This window comes from Sceloporus occidentalis, unplaced genomic scaffold (assembly GCF_023333645.1).
Source record: "Sceloporus occidentalis isolate IW3139 unplaced genomic scaffold, rSceOcc1.0.p SCAF_102, whole genome shotgun sequence".
NCBI lineage: Eukaryota > Metazoa > Chordata > Lepidosauria > Squamata > Phrynosomatidae > Sceloporus > Sceloporus occidentalis.
Genome location: NW_028317082.1, coordinates 3041673 through 3048107, shown reverse-complemented (window position 1 = coordinate 3048107; position 6435 = coordinate 3041673). Strand labels below are relative to the sequence as shown.

Below are 6435 nucleotides of genomic sequence, written 5' to 3'. Positions count from 1 at the left end.
GTCACCTTTTGGAGGCATTATCGTTGCCCGCTTTTATCTATAGAGAAGAGACCTTTAAAAATCTTTACGCCTTTAAACCAGAATCTATTTAAGGCGAATTAGTGCAAATTATATGCAAATCCATACACATCAGATTTCAAAAAATGAAAGGTATAATCTTCAATAGCAATATAGGATGTTATTTCCAAAAAAAAAAAAAAAAAAGGGAGTATTTATATATATATATATTTATACATATATACACAGTTCGTATGTTTCATGTATTTCTTGTTGGTTTAATTCAAGTTTTAGTAATTTCATTTAGAGATATCAAGAGTGTAATAGCCAGTAGCCAGGAAACTCACGGTTACCGCTTCCGACTTTATTGGAGCTTTATTGGCACTCTGCCACGCTTAGTATCCGCGTCCAGCTAATTCAGGTTTTAGTAATTTCATTTAGAGATATCAAGAGTGTAATAGCCAGTAGCCAGGAAACTCACGGTTACCGCTTCCAACTTTATTGGAGCTTTATTGGCACTCTGCCACGCTTAGCATCCGCGTCCAGCTTCTAACACTCACGCCGCAATTGGTTGCCAAAACGTAGGAAACAAAAAAAAAAATAAACAACAGATGAAGCACCGCCGTCAGGAAACCGTCAGGAACCCAAAAAACAAAGGTTCGTCATCCGGAGTCCAGGCAATCCCCACCGCTCCACATCCAAAACTCAGCACTCTGTCTCCATTCCACCCCCCATCAAGGAGGAGAAGAAAAGGCACCGTCGTCTGAAGCCGTCCCGAGCTCAGGGCTCAGCACTGGTCACTGCGTGCGGTCGGTGCTTAATGCTCGGTGCTCGGCATTTAACATTCGGCGGTCGGCGGTCAGCGGTCAGCGGACGGCGTTTGGGATTACGGTACTTCCGCGCTAGCCATGCTGCCCCTTCACCATCCGCCGGCCCATCAGCACGTCTCAAACGTACGTAGTTACGTGACTACGTCATCACTCTTATCCTCACTGATGTTAAATAAGAACACGCAGACAAACATAGGACACAGAAACGACTAATGCATTTGAAAAATCTATGTACGAAGGACTATGCGTGAGTCAGATAGGTGGTTTCATGACGTTTTCTGCTTCCATATCTAGGCTCTGTGGCGCAATGGAGAGTGCATTAGACTTCTAGCACTTGACAAGGCATTCAAAGGTTGTGGGTTTGAGTCCCACCAGAGTTGTGGTTTTTCCAGTGGTTGACTGCATTTGATGTTCTTGTTTAGTTATAAGTTGCAATATCCACAAATTGCCTCTGAAAAATTTCTGTAATACTATTGACAGATCTTAAGATGACAGATTTTAATTGAAAGATTAAATTGTATTTCCAAATATCCACAATTTGTCTGTGAGAAATTATGGTAATCTGAAACAATAGAACAATCTAACACAAGTGTGGAAAGCAGTTTAGCGCTCCGTTTGTAAGATTAAAGTTTTGATGCGAAAATAATGCCAATATTCAAAGGTTGTGGGTTCGAGACCCACTAGAGTCGTGTTTTTTTTCCAGTGGTTGACTACATTTGATGTGCTTGTTTAGTTTTAGGTTGCAATATCCACAAATTGTCTCTGAAAAATGTCTGTAATACAATTGACAGATTTTACTCTAGTGTGAAATGTGTTTCAGTAGTGGGCCCTGTGGCACATTATACAAAGGATGATCACATAGATTTCTTTGGGCAAAAAGATTAGGAAATGTACAACAGAAAATCAAGGGTGCCCTGTGACTCTTATGGAGCCACTTGGAGCCAAAGTCTTCATAACAATAGTTGGAGAAAGAATTAAAGTTTGCCTTTTTTTTTTAGTGTTTGAAACAGTACATCGCAATCAACTTTGATTTCATTAAAGGTGTTGGCAACGCACAATACGTAGAAGAACCCTGCATGCCCAGAGGGCGATAAGTTTGGTGGTCATATGGCACATCAAAAAACACATGTGAAATCTTAGCCTTCACATGCAGGATCTCAAGTCTGCTTACCCTGTGACTCTAATGAAGCCACTTTAAACCAATGCAGTGGCAAAAGGTCCCCTAAGAGCTAGTCCCTTGCCTTGAAACCATGTAAAAAAAATATCTTCTTTCGGAGCAGCAGTAGCTTGTCAGGATGGCCGAGTGGTCTAAGGCACCAGATTCAAGTAATGCTATATTCTCTTTGTGAGGGTCTTCTCGTCTCCATGTGGAGGCGTGGGTTCAAATCCCACTTCTGACAGTCACCTCTTTTTGTGCTTTGAGCTTCGTTTAATTCAACAATTTTTTGAGAAAGAATCCAAGATTGAATTTAAGCGTTGAAAGAGTACATTGCAGAAGACATTGATTTCATAACATAAGACAGCAATGTACAATCTCTAGACTCAAAACACAGTAACCTGGGGATCTAAACCATCAGCAACCCCAAGACAACTCAAATCCGCAATCTTCCAATCCAAAGTCAGACACCGTACCCATTAAGCCACGAGGTCTGGACAGAAAGCGATAGTCTTATTCCGCACTTTGGAGACAAGACATACCGAAAGAGTTGAAAATAACGACCCAGGTCGGATACTTTCCAATAGCTGTCACATAGATTTCTTGGGGGAAAGAGATTAGGAAGTGTACAACAGAAAATCAAGGGTGCCTGTGACTCTTATGGAGCCGCTTTGAGCCAAAGTCTTCATAACAATAGTTGGAAAAAGAATTCATGTTTGCTGAAAGTTTTTGAAAGAGTAAATTGCAGACAACTTTGATTGAATCAAATCTCGCAACAAAGCACTATCCGTAGAGGTACCGTGTAGGCCAAGATGGGGTTACATTCGGTGATCATATGGCACATTGAAAAAAAACACTTGAAATCTTAGTTTTGACATGTCTGCCTTTCATACCAAGAGGGACTAAAGATCTTGGGTGACACGTAACATGGAAAGAAACTGTTGAAATCTTAGTTTCCACTTGCCTGACATTCATTGATATGGAAGAACTCTAAAGAACAACAAAACCAAATCTCCATCAACTCCGACCACGAAGGGACTCGAACACTCAATCTTCTGATCCGAAGTCAGACGCCTTATCCATTAGGCTACGCGGTCTGCATGTAAAGTTTGCGAAAAAATGTGTGGATACGTTTCTCATAGAGAAACATAACTATATTTCCTTTACTTCACATGCCACAATATGCTTTTTATGACCACTGTCCTTCCTCTGACTGATGTTAATTAAGAACACGCAGACAAACATAGGACACAGAAACGACTAATGCATTTGAAACATCTATGTACGAAGGATTATGCGTGAGTCAGATAGGTGGTTTCATGACGTTTTCTGTTTACATATCGAGGCTCTGTGGCGCAATGGATAGCACATTGGACTTCTAGCGCTTGGCAAGGCATTCAAATGTTGTGGGTTTGAGTCCCACCAGAGTTATTATTTTTCCAGTGGTTGACTGCATTTGATGTTCTTGTTTAGTTGTAAGTTGCAATATCCACAAATTGTCTCTGAAAAATTTCTGTAATACTATTGACAGATCTTAATCTGACAGATTTTAATTGAAGCATTAAATTGTATTTCCAAATATCCACAATTTGTCTGTGAGAAATTATGGTAATCTGAAACAATAGAACTATCTAACACAAGTATGGAAAGCAGTTTAGCGCTCCGTTTGTAAGATTAAAGTTTTGATGCGAAAATAATGCCAATATTCAAAGGTTGTGGGTTCGAGTCCCACTAGAGTGGTGTTTTTTTTCCAGTGGTTGACTGCATTTGATGTGCTTGTTTAGTTTTAGGTTGCAATATCCACAAATTGTCTCTGAAAAATGTCTGTAATACAATTGACAGATTTTACTCTAGTGTGAAATGTGTTTCAGTAGTGGGCCCTGTGGCACATTATACAAAGGATGATCACATAGATTTCTTTGGGCAAAAAGATTAGGAAATGTACAACAGAAAATCAAAGGTGCCCTGTGACTCTTATGGAGCCACTTGGAGCCAAAGTCTTCATAACAATAGTTGGAGAAAGAATTAAAGTTTGCTTTTAAGTGTTTGAAACAGTACATCGCAATCAACTTTGATTTCATTAAAGGTGTTGGCAACGCACAATACGTAGAAGAACCCTGCATGCCCAGGGGGCGATATGTTTGGTGGACATATGGCACATCAAAAAACACATGTGAAATCTTAGCCTTCACATGCAGGATCTCAAGTCTGCTTACCCTGTGACTCTAATGAATCCACTTTAAACCAATGCAGTGGCAAAAGGTCCCCTAAGAGCTAGTCCCTTGCCTTGAAACCATGTAAAAAAAATATCTTCTTTCATAGCAGCAGTAGCTTGTCAGGATGGCCGAGTGGTCTAGGCGCCAGACTCAAGTAATGCTATCTTCTCTCTGTGAGGGTCTTCTGGTCTCCATGTGGAGGCGTGGGTTCAAATCACACTTCTGACAGTCATCTCTTTTTGTGCTTTGAGCTTCGTTTAATTCAACAATTTTTTGAGAAAGAATCCAAGATTGAATTTAAGCGTTGAAAGAGTACATTGCAGAAGACATTGATTTCATAACATAAGACAGCAATGTACAATCTCTAGACTCAAAAGAACAGTAACCTGGGGATCTAAATCACCAGCAACCTCAAGACAACTCAAATCCGCAATCTTCCAATCCAAAGTCAGACACCTTACCCATTAACCAAAGAGGTCTGGACGGAACGCGAGAGTCTTATTCCGCACTTTGGAGACAAGACATACCGAAAGAGGTGAAAATAACGACCCAGGTGTAGATACTTTCCAATAGCTGTCACATAGATTTCTTGGGGGAAAGAGATTAGGAAGTGTACAACAGAAAATCAAGGGTGCCTGTGACTCTTATGGAGCCGCTTTGAGCCAAAGTCTTCATAACAATAGTTGGAAAAAGAAGATAAAAAAAAACTGGACGGTGGTGTGATGACGTGAGACCCTCACGGGGTGGAGCGTTGGAGCGTGCGGGATGAACTTCAGGTGATGGCGTCCTGCGATCTGCCTCCCCGGTATGCCTGACGATCTTGCTGCGAACTCTCAGCGTGTGGCTAGCGTACGGTTTCTTCCCCCGGCTTCCTTGGAAGTTCTTCGGTTGCAGCAACCCCGGGAGAACATCCTGAGGTGTGGCAGCTACCGATTGATGCTCCATATTGAAGGACTCGGCTATGTTGCCGTTATGCTGGAAGCTGGAATGAGACCGAGAGAAATCTAATATTTGGCGGGGAAACGCGCTACAGATTTTTGATCCTGAGGAGCTGTGGCAGGTGTCCGAGTGGGATCTTCAGAGTTCCTGGAAATCGTCAAAAGTACTTTCTATTTATTTATTTATTTATTTATTTTTGGATCAAGATTGGAATTATTTTTTGGAACCTGTCTATATTACAATCATGATGGTGGAGGACATTCTAATTTGGTAACAGATCTAGGGATATTTCCATTGAAAAAAGAAAAGGAAAAGGGAAAAAATGTATGATTATACTAATATATTGAAAGTACTATAATCATGTTGGAAACAGACTTTATAACTTAATCATGTTGGAAAACAGACTTTATAATTTAATCAAGCTACACAGGAGTAAGAAAATTGATCCCTTTATATGAATTCAACTTTACCAATCATGCTATCAATCATGCTATCAATTATGTTATCAACCCATTATCTATACACATGAATTCAGATTTGGATGGAATTAACTGATCCAGTTTATCTCCATTACGTGATACGGCTTGCGTCTTCTAATCATGTTGAAATCTAATTTAAATTATTAATTATTATAATTATGCTGGAATAGGACACCTTAATCTAATCAAGCTTGGAAGGAGGTGAAATTTGATTTGTCTCTGTGATTCTAATCAACTAGTGGATCATGGTCTATATATAAATTATTGATTTTGGGATCATATATTTTGATTCATATTTTGACACATACTTCACTAATGAATTTTGACACATACTTCACTAATGAATTTATAAAATTTTGATTATCACTCAATACTTGAACTGTGGTTATAAGAAGAAAAAAAAAGAAAGAAAAAAAAAAAAAAAAAGGAAAAGGAGAGGAAAAAAAAAGTAAAAAAGAAAAAGAAAAAAAATATAGTCATAATCTTTTTATTTGTTTATTTCGATATTTACAATAATAAAGAGGACACGATGGCGTCAAAAAGAGAGGATCCAAAATCAAAAAAAAGAGAGAAAAGAGATCTAGACCAAAAAAAAGAAAAAAAGATTTCTATGCTATTTTCACCCCAGGTTCATAGGAAAATGGAGGAATCTGTGTGCTTATCTGATTCCACTATTGATGAAATTGGAAGACACTCTTTAAGTCCTGCAGCACAATCTACTCAAATGATTACCAAAGAATATTTGCAATTATGTATGGAATCTCAGCTGAACTCATTTAAAGATGAACTCATGAAAGTGAACATGGAGTGGAAAAGTG

The 6435-nt window shown here is 39.2% G+C and overlaps 3 non-coding genes across 3 annotated transcripts; 2 read left to right on the top strand and 1 right to left on the bottom strand.

Moving 5' to 3' along the window:
* Window positions 1-2116: 2116 nt before the first annotated feature.
* On the top strand, window positions 2117-2227 carry TRNAL-CAA (transfer RNA leucine (anticodon CAA)). The gene is made up of 2 exons: window positions 2117-2154; window positions 2193-2227. It is a non-coding gene; the product is annotated as a tRNA-Leu (tRNA).
* Window positions 2228-3007: 780 nt separating this feature from the next.
* TRNAR-UCG (transfer RNA arginine (anticodon UCG)) lies at window positions 3008-3080 on the bottom strand. The gene has a single exon. It is a non-coding gene; the product is annotated as a tRNA-Arg (tRNA).
* Window positions 3081-4317: 1237 nt separating this feature from the next.
* On the top strand, window positions 4318-4427 carry TRNAL-CAA (transfer RNA leucine (anticodon CAA)). Its single transcript has 2 exons — window positions 4318-4354; window positions 4382-4427. It is a non-coding gene; the product is annotated as a tRNA-Leu (tRNA).
* Window positions 4428-6435: the final 2008 nt, after the last annotated feature.